Source organism: Haemaphysalis longicornis, unplaced genomic scaffold, assembly GCF_048455015.1.
Source record: "Haemaphysalis longicornis isolate Haplotype H1 unplaced genomic scaffold, Haemaphysalis longicornis Haplotype H1 scaffold_5, whole genome shotgun sequence".
NCBI classification, from domain to species: Eukaryota; Metazoa; Arthropoda; class Arachnida; order Ixodida; family Ixodidae; genus Haemaphysalis; species Haemaphysalis longicornis.
Window position 1 is genome coordinate 140,220,466 of NW_027526385.1, and position 14,245 is coordinate 140,234,710.

Here is a 14,245-nt window from a genome sequence, read left to right on the forward strand (position 1 = left end):
GCGTCCGTTGCGGGCTTTCTTCCACGGCTTGAATATATCGCCGCTCCCCTCAAAGGTATTCACATGGCGAGAGTCTGTCCTACTTCGGAGAATTCAGACAGGCACACCCTTACTCCTTTGCTAAACCGTTTTCATAAGGGTGACACACCCCCCCAAGGGGCACCTTGAGTAGTCTTAATGACGGTATTGGCTACACCGCGGACCCCGAGCCCCTAACATAAGCCTTACCCTACCGTGGTGATGCATTTTAAGGAGAAGGGTGGAAACCTCAAACGGTGGCCGTCGGAGCCGAGTTCAATCTCCGGCGGATGGGCTCCCTGACTGTTTACCAGACAGGAAACTCCGGGACCTCTGAAGCTATCAGGGCAAGGTTTGAGAAGAAAGAACCCCCGTCCCCTGCTTTTATACTATGCTATATGGTATTTTAAACACCCCCCAACCCACAAAAAAAAGTTATGGGTTCTTGTAAAGGGGCCGCACCGAAGTATCGTTTCCACAATTGCCATCGGTAACCTCTTCTGAACCAGATCACTTCTCTCGATTTATTTTTATAGAACCCCTCAGTCTAGTCCATCCCTTCTATGGCAGTCAGTGTTTTTGATCGCCAAATATCTTGAAGCCATAATAGAAAAATTGTATAAGGGCAAAAAAACAAAGGTATGGTGAACTCTTTATCAAGGTAACTGACAAGCAGCAGTCCACAAAGCTTCGAGCTCAGACTAGACTGGCTGATCCAGACATCAGTGTCACACCCCATCGGAGCCTCAACAGCTCGCAGGGTGTGATATCTGAGCCAGATCTTCAGAAGTGAACGGATGCGGGTCTGCTTGTGGGCTTGAAGGATGAGGGCGTACCTGAATGAGACGCATCACAATCCGCAGAGACGACCAGGAGATTCCCACCAAGCACATCATCTTGACTTTTGACCGCGCAGTTCTTCCACAACATATAAATGCAGGCTTCATCCGGTGCTCTATCCATCCCTACAACGCGAACCCACAGTGCTGTTTTAAGTGCCATCGGTTCGGGCACGGTACGAGCTCCTGCCATGGCCGAATAACTGGTGCAAATTGCGCGGCGCAAGATCATGGCGGTGGAATAGTCCATCTAGCACCCTCACTTGTGTGAACTGCTGGTGGCCGCATGCGGTATACCCCCGCAAATGTTAAAAATTTCAAATCAAGAAAAAGATCCTCACCATCTGGGTAACTGAGAACATCACAGTCCCAGTGGATAGAAAGAAGTTCGCGTCGTTCCCCTAGGGAGGTACGCCGACGCCGTTCGCCTGGGGCAGAGCGGGGTCTGGTTTCCCCAGTCACCCATTTCAGAAAATCTGACCTGGTCCCTTCCCAGCCCACCGCTGGGTTGCTAACGGGAAGCCAACACGTCTCCACGCCGCTTGCTAAGGCAGCACTGGTTGTGGTGCCAACCGTCTCTGTTGGGACCGATGCCGCTCCCGCCACTGCTCCCCGTCGTTCAGTATATGGGAGGGTGCTGAGGGGATGTACACCGGGGACCCCGCATCGTCTCCCACCGCACCGCCCGTGCCACATCTGGCGTCCCCGACGCCCTCAGCGGTGGCGGATCAAACGAAGGTTCTCCGCAGGGGTCCAATTCCAGGGGGCCCAGCTCGTCGGCCATCCTTTTGACATCTGACGAGGAGATGGATGTCGGGCGGTTCCTGCCTGCAACACAGCGCAAGGAGTGGCCTCTGACGTCCAAGCCTACAGAAAGGCTCAAAAAGGCCAATCCCAGAGTAACAGCCCTGAAAGACGACAGAAGAACATATACACACTCCAGTCATTCTAAATATAAATAATGGGAACAGAAAGCATCATACAATTGAAGTGCAGAGGCCTCTTTAGAAATCTTGACGATGTGTATGAGATCCTGCATGCCAGTCAGCAAAGTATCATGTGTCTTAAAGAAACGCCCCTCAATTCCAAACAGACAAATTTTATAAATAGGTACATGGTATTCAGAAAGGACCGGGTTGGCTGCACCCACTCTTCGGGTGGTGTGGCCATTGTCATCCAGAAATCATTAACATGCCACACGCTCTCTTTAAACACTGCCCTTGAGGCGGTAGCGATCCGTATAATAATATTTAATAGGTTAATAATGGTATACTCTATTTACCTATCTCCTCATTTTCCACTTCTGAGCCCGATTTTGAGGCACAGGTTGAGCAGCCACCCCAACCATATATCTTCACAGGCGACTTTATTGCGCTCAACTCTCCCTGGGGCTCCTCCCGAATAAATGACCGAGGTGGCTTTATAGAGAAGTTTCTAACATCTTCTAGAGCATGCCTATTATTCAAAAAACAGCCTGCATAACTTCGGACACAATACGTACTCGCGTCTTGACTTGGCTATTGGTTCTGCAGTTCTCTTTCAATGTTTTGAGTGGGGTGTGGGCGCGGACCCATATGTTAGTGGCCATTTCCCCACATCACTAACAGCAGCCCATCTTCCAATAAGAGGTTGAATGATTCAAAAGCAAGCTGGAGCACATTCGCAGAAACATCTATACTACACCACACATCCATACAACATCTACACGTGGAGAAAACAGCCCAACTTAACACGGCACACATCCTCGATGCTTGCCAAAAGCCTATTACCCAGGACTCCACTGCGTCCCGCAACCCTCGGAGGCCCTGGTGGAACGAGGACTGTAGGTGGGCGTTAGAGGCCCAGAACAAGGCGTGGGGTGTCGTTCGCCAGTACCGCACGTCGGATAACCTTTTCTCCTTTGAATGGGAAAAACCACTTTGGAAGCTTGGGTGCCATGAGGCAAAAGGGTATAGTTGGTGCACCTTTCTCACATCCATAAATTCATAAACGGACAATCACAAAGTCTGGACACACGTACGTCTGAACAAACACACACCATGCATCTAGTTAGTACAACAGGACACACACTTGAAGACCAGGCTAACACACTTGCACAACACTTCCAACAAGTGTCCAGTTCAGAACACTACACAGTTTCATAAAACACAAAATGTGTTGCGAAAAGAAGCCTCTGCGTGATGGTAAAAAGTCGCACACTTCATACCATTCTCTTTTTTTCAATTCATGAGCTCAAGACTGCCTTGAACACATGCAAACGTTCAGCTCCAGGTCCAGATAAGATTACATACACCATGACAGAACACCTACACCCAGACACTCTTGAAACAGCACAACACCTATACAATAAAGTATGGTTTTTGGGGCACATTTTACATTCTTGGAGGGAAGTCATAGTATTGGCTTTCCGGAAGGTAGGGAAGGACCCTTATACTCCTGCGAGCTATAGGACCATTGCCCTTACCAGCTGCCTGTGTAAGCTTCCAGAGAAGATGATTAACCGGAGGCTCGGGTACTTTCTTGAGTACAGAGGTCATCTCGAGAGCTGCCAGGCAGGCTTCCGGGCTGGGCGATCCACAAATAATTTACTAGTTTTATTAGAATCATACACAAAGATGCCTTTACACAAAACCAGTACTGCATGATCACATTTTTTGACATCAAAAAAGCCTATATTACAGCATGGCGTTACGGCATTCTTGCCGACTTAAAATCCTATGGCATAAGAGGTAACATGTAGAACACTAATTATAGTTACTTGCCCAATGAAACGTTTTGTGTCAGAGTAGGGTCGGGACTGACAAGAGTTCAGATTTAAGTAAATGGCGAGCCTCTGGCGGGTGTTTTGAGCAGCAGGCTCTCCATTGTCAAGATGAAGACGCATCGGAAAGCATTGCCTCAATCGATCTCCGGTTTAGTGTATGTGGATGATGTCGAACTATATTTTAAATGTTGTAACATGTCCATATGTGTATGCCAGGCCCAGTTTTAGGTAAAAAAACTTTCTCGCTGGGCAGAAGAAAATGGCTTGAAACTTAATCCTGCGGAAAGTACCTGTGTCGTATTCACAAAAAGACGCTGTGTAAGGCCCGATCCTGAAATACCTCTCAATGTTAACCCGATTACTGTTAAAAATTAACGCACGTTTTTCGATCGGGTGATGAAAGAAAAACTCACAATTATCTCCCATATCAAACAGCTCAAGCAAAGAAGGTCTATAAACCATGGATATTTAAAAAGTCCTATGTCACCAATCATACGGTGCAGACAAACAACTCTTGCTGCTACTCCATACCGCTTTGGTACGGTCTGAATTGGATTACGAAAGTGTTCCTAATGGGTCGGCCACACACACAGCGGTAAAAATGCTCGACCCAGTGCAGCACCTGGGGCTTCGCCAGCGTGTGGCGCTTTTCGTACAAGCCGTGTGGAAAGTCTGTTTGACGAATGCGACAAAGTGTGCCTAGAGCACCAGCGAACTCACATCAATCATTTATATGCTTCTAAAATCTCATCAATCGATAACGATCCCTTTTTTACCTGTTTTTAAGAATACATCCACATCACAGCTCTTTTTCAATCGCCCATTCATTTCTATTCCCATCGCACACAGAGTGCAAGAAGAGGCGGCTTTACTTAATGTCTCCTCTTTAAACACTTTTAAATCATCTTGCATTGATTTTATAGCACCATGGCACCTCCGCACTGTGTCGTGTCACATGCCTTTCACCCAACTTTTCTGCAGCACTTTCTGTCACTGCAGGAGAAGTACCAGCGTACAGAATGTTCTACCGACGCCTCCAAAACTGCCTCTGTTGTGTAACGTGCTGCGCACAGACCCAATTTTAAAGCTTCTGAATCCGTGAATGCCACTTGTAGCATCTGCACAGCACACGTTACAGAATGTTTATTGCTGTGAATTATATTGTCCAATTTCATATCGCAAAATCGGTATTTACACTGACTCACTAAGCGTTGTACGGGCATTATCATCCTATAAGAAGTAAAAAAAATACATCATCCCTCTTGTTTTTCAGACAATTATGTCGGCGTATGATGAAAACCTTGAGGTGACAGTTTGTTGTATCCCAGGCCACTGAGGGATCACTGGAAATACGACAGCACAAAAAATGGCCGGTGCTGCACTCAAAAACATGGTGCACATAACAACAGTACCCTACACCAACTTCAAACCACCCATAAAACAACAACTACGTAAAACAAGGCACAAACACTGGAGTGAATAAACAGAAAACCAACTGCACAATGTAAAACCACACTTGGACGATACAAAACGTGGGACGATGCACAACCGATTCATACAACCGAGACACAGAGGTGGCCTTGGCAAGGTAACGGATAGGCCACACACACACACACTCCCATCTGCTCACTGGATCCCCCAGACACATGTGCAGCGGGTGTGAAGAATGCCTATCCGTAATCCACATACTAATTCTCTGCAAGGCCTCTGACATAGCATGACGCAAACACTTCCCACAACTAAGCACACGACATTTGCCACAGCACCTATCATAATTCTTAAGAGACGAGCCTAAGCTTTCAATGAAACGCGTTTTTGAGTATCTCCCCGAGGTGAAATGTTTACATCTGATTTCTTATCATGCATCTTGACAACCTGGCCCATTAAACCCGTCATCTTCATTACGTTGTGTGTTATTTTCTCTATTTGTACTGGAAGGTTTTGCTTTTACCTTTATGTCGCTCTGACAAAATGAGTTTTGTTTGGCGCTCCTTGCCCTTAGTTGCCCTTGCACCAATAAAACCTAAACAGCATCCTCAAAGGTCATACACCACCACACGTAACTGGAACATGCTCCACGTGCAACTGCCGTGCTGACCACGATTACCTGTGTTTGGAGTGCCCCCTCTACATTCCAGCCACCCTTCGTGTGTTGGCCACAATAAAACCGGGACCTTGGCCTTCTTCTTTCCAAACATGGTCATGTTCAGATCTCAAACCTTCGAATCGAGCCGCCAAGCTCTGGTGAGCACTCCTGCTCTTCAATACCCGACAGCGCCATCGGTTGTTTATGAGCTCCTCGACAGCCACAAGATTCAAGCGGCCCCCACTTAGCGGCCACCTAAAGGTCCGTTAATAAATCGGAGGTAGGCCAACATTTTCTTTCTGCTATAACACCGCAGTCGTTTCCATACCAGTGTCTTGGGGACATTGTAATGTGAAATAAACGTGGATTCATTTATTCATTGTTCAATAGTACCACCTGGGTAACCCGAAACGGCAGAAATAAGTTGTCGTACTCAAAGATAGAGTAAGCATTTGTTTTCATGGCGGAAAAACAAAATGAACAGACCACCTACAGGCATCTGGCAGGTAGAGTACGCCACCTGTTTCGCACAACTTGTCCTAAATGGACGGTTTTTAAATTGCTGCATACAACCTCAGTTCTGTTTTATCACGTATTATAAATAAACAAATGGAGCAACTGGTTCAGATAAACAGCGATGAAAAGGTTCTGTCTGCTTTGTCACAATTCTGAGAATACGAAGCTACTTTTTTATCTGTATAAACGGAATCACGAAGCTCACATGCCGGGTTTTTTCGGTGTCTGTGCTTGTGTCTCTGTGGTGTAGCCCCAAGCCAGCGCATCAGGATGGCTTGGTTCCGGTGTCGCACCCTTCGAATGACGCTTCTCGCCCTTTTTTTCTGCCGACGCCCGTCCGGACTACAGGGGCGGCATCCGGCACTTTAGCCCGACAAACGTCTACGCTTCTTTTTTCGTGACGCCACCCCTGCGGATTCTATGTAATGGACAGCAGAATCTCTGCTTTTACTCTTTGTAGAGCCAAGAGTTTGAAGTGTCAATTCAAGTGACGCCGCATGGGCAATTGTTGTTGGTGTCGTTTATATCTATGCATTCCAACCACCTTTCGGCATGGATTTGAGGTAATATTTTAGGTGTGGAGCATCTGATGGTCGGGGCTATGTCCCTCCCTTGCGTTGTCATTGTTGCTCCGTCCACAACCCCCCTCCCCCCCCCTACGCATGCTCAGCTTGCAGAATGCGCGGTGGTGTCTTACCATTGTATGGCTCCTGGAGCGACAGTGTTGCCGGTGTCTTCCTTGGCCGGCACGAGACGAGAACGCTTCAAGCGCCTTCGACGTTTCAACGTCGTCGGCAGCAGCGTGCGTCGGCCAGTCTCGGCGGGCCGTGATTACAAGCCGCCCACAAACATGCGCGGAACGTGCATCGACCTCATCTTCAGCAACTTGATGGTTCATCCATAACATCCACATGTTTCATCCACCACAGCCCTTGACTTTACATTTCACAGACCATAGGGTGGTCATATTCAAACCGGAAAGCCAACTACAGCTCGACATCACCTACGTTGATCATTATGATGATATTGCTTAGATAACGACAACCTAATCCCATGTACAACGACTCTCTCTTTCTTTAATGCCTCTCCACTTTACCACCCCCACCTCCTCCAATAAAATTACCCCATCTCCCCATAGGAGAACCCTGAGTCGTATGCGAAACAGCCATGTGGTCAACGCGATTTCCACTCCACTGCGCATACGCGTCTCTCCTCAATTCTCCTGGTGTGCACACGCGCTGCGCGCTACACCACTGCGAATGCGCGTCTCTCCTCCATTCAGGTGTGCACACGGGGTGCGCGCCGTTCAGTCTGCTTTTAAGCCCCGTCTTCGCCGGTTCTGTCACGCTGGTATTAAATTAAGTGCCGATCTCAGTGACCGTGCTAACATCTCCGTGATCATGAGTGCTTACCTACATTGCCTAATTAAATAAATTCATACCACCCTACCCACGCGTCTTGTTACTATAACACCACACACCAACTCTGCTCACACTGCTTATTGGAACTCTACTTACACACAAACAAACCCCCACTGCTGCTTCGCATCCTCCTCAAGGTTCCCCCCGCCCCCGGGATCATGGCATAATTTTTTTGCTGTGCAATGCGGATCAACGTTTGCTATAAAATCAGGAGAGTCAAGAACGTCATGAGCATACGAATTAAATTGTGAGGCATGGACAGCGCCCATGCAATTTTATGTGAGTACAGTGCTGGCAAATTATTCCGAATGATCCCTTGCGGTATACCTACAGGCAAACAAGCGAGGCGTCACTTGCGTGGCCGGCCTGCGTGCGCAGAGGAAGTCATGACGCGAACTTATCAGATGTAAGTACAACAATGTGATATGCTCTGTTCAGCATATAAACAAACGGAAGTAACTCTCCGAAGCGAGATTCACAACCAGTGTTGTTCCTAGGCATTAAGGTGTTCAGCAGAATGCGAATACTGCCAACAACATGGTACACTCACATATTGTCCTAGAGTATAGCAAGAACGAGCACATACCAAAACTTCCACAGACCGCAATCACTCAAGAGCAGTGGTACACAGGGCTGTGCAGCCCCTGCCTCTTGGACTAGCTTCTGTTCACCGAGAGATAAGCAGATGCTTAAGCGATGCAAGAGAGCTTCACCGGGAAAATTGGAGATTGATGTCAAAGGCGTTTTCCCTGTATTGAGCGTAGACGGGCTGGTGATGAACGCAGCACAAGCATTCCTGTGTAGCGGGAACCACTTTGCAACACCATAAACGCTTTCTATCTCTTTCTGTTTCTCTCTCTCCCTTAAATGCTGTCACCAAAACCATTTTACGCCACTATATAAATTTCTTGACACACGTACTCTTCCTATACAAAACAGGCTGTGACCTTCTGCTGGATGGTGGTGCAAAAATTGGTTACAAAAATTAGAGAAACCTGATTATACAAATTTTGGTAAAAAAATACGGAAAGTGTGAAAATATATAAGGCATTTCATTTCCACAGTGATGCAGATATCGCGAAATTTTAACCGTACCTGCTATAATAGCGTACATGTAGATGATTGTTCGAACGGAATTTTGGAAAATAAATTGCAAAAATATAAGATAATTAAAAAAACTGGCGAACCATTTAACGGCCCGATTTGCCACAATAAGGCACATGTCCAGGAGTTCCAAGTGTAATCATTAGATTCATGTAAATGGAGATAACTGGTCGTATAAACCTATAGAAAAACTAGAAAATAGGAGAATAATTCGAAAATTAAGGTGTAGCGAAACGTTTAACGGATTGCATTTGCATAACAATGCAGATTTTGCAAAATTTTTCCTCCAATCGATATAATAACGTAAATGGAGTTTCTAGGTCGAACTAAATTTTGAACCAATTATATTAGGTTAGAAAAAATACAAAATGTTACATGAAAATGGCAAGCCGTGCAAAACAGCTGGGCCGGCATTATTGCACATTGATGAGAGAGGCCTTTGCCCTGTATTGGGCGTAGATAGGCTGGTGCAAATGCACTCCATTTCCACAATATTACAGATTCGAGAAAACTCCACCTGGTTTTGTTACAATAGCGTAAATGGAGATCATTGGTCGAACAAAATATTGAAAATATAATAGAAAACAAAAATACGAAAAAAATGCGGAAAATGGCACACCTCATAACGACCTCCATTTCAACCACATTGCAGATTTCGCGCAGGTTCCACCTATATTCTTTTTAATACAGTAAACTAGATAATTGGGAAAAAGTAGTTTTGAACAGTAAATATATGGAAAATTTAACAAATCACGAAAAATGAATAGCAGTGCAGATGCCGGCATTTCCATGATACCAGATATTTCCTGAGTTCCAAATGTTGTCGTCAAAACACCGTAGATGAAGATAACTTGTGGAACAAAATTTTTAAAAGCTAAAGAATACGAAAAGTTTACTTATTTACGAAAACTCGCAATCTGTATACCGCCCTGCATTTCCACAAGAATGCATATTTCACGAATGTTTCAGATCGAAACGTCATAATACCGTGAATGCAGATGATTGGTTGGACAGAAATTATAAAAACCAAAAACTTTGACTGTAAGAACTCACAGTCCAGACAACCGGGATAAGAAAGCTAGGCAGTATTTGATAATTCTCTGAATTTCTGCAGAATTTTGTTTTCACAACCGCCTTCTTTTTGTATGGTGCTGGCAACCAGGCTGATATCAGTGGCGTGTGCGTGCATTTCTATTTCGGTGTTTTTGTTGAAATGAGCTGCTCGGACAGGGATTCCAAGTGTTGCTTCAGTTAGCAGTGTTCTTCCTGTTGGGCGTTTTTCCAGCTGAAAGCGGTGGCACTTAGTCAAACGCGTTGCGATGTTGTTGACGAAGTGCCGGTAGTACGCCCACATTCCGCGGAATCCACTCAAGCCCTTCTACTCTTTCTGTCTTAGGAAGTTCGCTATGGCTGATGTTTTCCACGAGTCAGGGAGTAGTTCCGCGGCGTTGACGACATGGCCCAAAGACTTGAGTTCCTCGTAAGCGAAGCGGCTCTTTCGATGCTTGAGCTCTAACCCTTGCGAGCGGATAGCAACGAGTACCGACCCCAACTTTCCATGGTGTTCCTCTAAAGTTCGGGCAATGCCACAACGACATTGTGGTATACCAGACAGCTGTGCCACTTCCGGCGTGATAGCACAATGCCTAGGGCTCTTTGCAACATTGCAGGCGCTGTGCACAGCACACTGGTATAACCTTGAACTCGTATAAGCCGTCCGGGCTTATGAATGTAGTCTTCTATGAGTTTCTCTCCTACATATAAAGTTGCCCGCAGCCAGTCTTCAGATCCATCGATGATGAAGACGTCGCGTGGAAAAAATGGTCGAGGACGTCGTCGGTTCGTGGCAGCGGCAGACGTTCTTTTTGGGGATTGTGATCTGTCGCTGGTAGTGAACCCCGACAGAGTGCGACTGGTGCAGCGGTTTGGCTTTTCGATGGTAGTGTAATATTGCCGGTGAGCATGTCTTCGACTTGTGTTTAGATGGCTTCCTGCTCGTTTGAAAAGACGCGGTGTGGTGACTGTCGGATAGATTGGGCTCTATCTTCGGGTATTATTCCGTGCTTCGATAAGTGTGTTTGGTGTAATTTTGGGTTTGATGAAAAAAATACATTGGAGACAATGATTTGTTCCGTTCTTGTTGCGGTGTCGCCGCGTTCACGTCGCAGGGATGCGGAAGCGTGACGGTATCTTCGTGTGCGCGTTTAAAGTCGGCGACCCCGATTGCGTAACTTGTCTCTTGTGTTTCTTCGACCAACGCAATTGCAGCTCCCTTGTTTCAATGGTGGTACTCGATCAAGTCGTGGGATTTGCATCTCTTAAAGTGCGCAACGCATCGTGGAATGGAGGCGCCATGGTCGAGATGCAAAGCTTGGTCACTCCCTACGATAGCGCCGACCGCCGAGACGGCATTTCCACAGTACACGGTGATCATAAAGCGCGAGCGGGGTGACAGGGTGATATAATCATCGCCGATCCTTAGAGCAGCAACGTGTTCGTGTTCGGTTGTGGCATTAGGGAGTGATCGGAAGAAAAATTTTTGAACTTCTATTATTGTGCCATTGTCCATTAAAAAGTGAATTCCGAAAATTACGTTGCGGAAGTAGTTAGGCAAAACGACCAACGCAGCGCAGTACGTAGTGCCGTCTGTGGTGACGCGCGATGTGCACGTTCAGGATGGCGTTACAAGATGACCTCCTGATGTGGGTATGGGCGGGGCGTCTCATCTGGTCGTAACTTTGTTCAGCATAGAGGCGAATGATCCGCTCATTCGTGAGAAGTAGTCTACCGTGTCTATAAGGGCGATCACAGCAACGCCATGGATGGACGACTGCCCGTCGGACGCCACCTTTTCCGAGTTGCAGGTGCGCCGGGGTGGCGTTGTCTGTGTTGACGATCAGGCACTGTGCGTAGGCATTGTCTTTGCCTTCTCAACACAGAGATCGGTCATGTCGGGTAGGCGCTACACCGTGTGGCTGCTGTTGTGTTCGGGAGTCTCCTCAAGGTTAATCGGGTCGCCTGGCTCATAGCTTGTCATTATTAATGGTGTTCAGTGCGACATTGCGTCGTCGAGGATTTTCGTTTATCTGCCGTTGTGCAACTTCGCCTCCAGAAGTTGTTGCTTTTAGCTTACCCACAGTGTGCTGTGTGACCTTCCATGTGGGAAGTCATGCTATTAGCGGTTACGTGATTGGTATGGCTAGGGGGCCGGCGAACGGTTGAAAGAGCCTAAGCCATCCTGGTTTCAGATAGATCCTCGTCGATGTCACGTGGTCGTTAGCCAGGGAGACAGCGAGGTGCTTCCATGAAGAAACCACGCAGTAAGAGTCTCTTGTATGGGTAGTGACGATAGATGTGATTGCCTCTTCCAATTGGTTGCACAACGGATGAATAGAGGAGGTTACCGAAACGCCCGATTTTTCTGCTTTTGGTTTTGTGCTGTGGATGGTGGTGCGGTTTACTGCGCCGAGAGTGTTGACAGCGCCGTCACTGGATATCGGTACGGCGGAGATTCTTGACAACGGGTTGGAGTAGGGTGGAGTCGACGACCAGCCGCAGCATAGGTCATAGCACGTGTCTTGCGTGGCACTTCGAACGGCATCAAACTCCCCAAAGCATTCTTAACTTCTTCCCAGATCACGTCAGTTTGGGAAGCCACTGCGCTGTTGTGGCGTCGTGGGCAAAATTTTCCTCAATCACCACTACACAGATGGTATCGTGTAGTTTGTCTGACCTAATAACCCCGTCACCAATTGTCTCCAAACCTAGCGCCTTGACTGGGTGGTCGTACTGGCTTGTTCAATATTCAAGCGTCCTTTCTATAGCGGCCACCTGACACGCGGCCGCCTGACAATGCCGGCATGGAGGTTTGCCGGCAATAGGAGGAAGAAGCTCATGCTTTAGAGCTAGCATCATCAATCTTAGTTTGTACTGTTTTTATGAATCCACACGCCTAAAGAATCTCTTAATCTCCTCAAAAAAGATTACTACCCCTTCTTTGGGGTGGTGATTTCGTGTTTCTTGCAGAAGTGTGGCTGGTTCCTCTCGTACGATGGTGGTGAATGTTTTAAGATACTCGCTTTTGAAGGAACTCTAGTTAGTCGTTGAAAATTCGCGGTTTTTGAACAAAGTTCGAGCGGCATCCTCCAAATAGAAGAACCGACGACGAAAAGCTTCATCCTTATCCCACGTGTTCAAGATCCAGCTGCGCTCAACTTTTTCTCACCACTCCTTATGTTCTTCACCTAGAGAACTGCGGAACAATATCGGTTACAAGGGGTGCTGCAAAATGAACGAGGGGGATTGGCTTCATGCAACATCTTGTCTGGTGCGGTTCCCTTGGTCATGAATGGGCCTAGGACCACCTAGAAAGTCACGAGTTGGTGACTAATACGTGCGCAAGTAGGGATAGCTTTATGCATGGAAGGGGAGCGCAGAAGTTAAGAGAAAGTAGCAGAAAGACACAGCGTAAACGAGGACAAAGCAAAGAACGTTAACTGCGGTAACAGGCTAAAAAACTGTTCACTAAAGAGAGCAAGAGATGAAACGTCCTACATAGTTCAGGATGCGCAGCAGTCCAATGAGGTCTCCACACGCAGAGCGTGGGATCGGCCGATGTACCACGGTGCGGCTTGCTCGTTGAGGAGTCTCACGCCACGTCGGGTCCGGAGAAGCGGCGGTCATCAGGGACCGTGCACTGTGGTTTACGGCTCTATGGCCCGGTGGTGGTCGTGAGCCGGTGTTTCCCCAAAGCGCGCTGTCTGGCCTAGCGCGTCACCAGATCCAAGCACGGGCCAGCAGACCGACTTCGTTACACGCCAAGCGGCCGACGGCTCTTCGGCGACAGCAGCAGTTGAGACCCTGGCTTCTAGCTCCAAGCGATCACAGTGCCGCGCTCACTCACCAAGCGCGTCAAATGCGTCCGCTGAACCCTTGCCGATTCGATTCGATTCTTCTGCACGCTCCGCGCGCTCCTCGGCTCTCTTCTTTCTCCTTCACGGGCGGCTCATCACACTACCCCGAGTTTAAGAAAGTTGTTGCGAAGCAACAACTATTCTACAAAAAGAAAAGGCATTTGGAGACGCGGAGAAGTTCTGGCGAAGCACGACAACATGCACAGTTCACGGCAGCACGATCAGTCACAATGGACACTTAAAACGCGAAACGGATGCACAATAGTATCGGAAAAACACTAAAATACGCGGAAAACCACAGTGACTAGATAAACAACAAACGTGAAGAACACACTGCTAAATAAACGAGGGGGACCTGGATTCTTAACTTCTACTCATGTAGTCAGGCCCTACATTTTCGGTGCCCTTGATAAACTCGAAAGTGAAAGTGTACTCTTGAAGTATCAAGCTCCAGCGCAACACTCTGCTCTTCACGTGCTTTGCTGATTGCAAGTACTTTAAGGGCTGGTGGTCATACTGTATAATAAAAGGCTTCCCATATAAATAATATGAAATTTTTTCACCGCCCAGATCAGAGCCAAGCA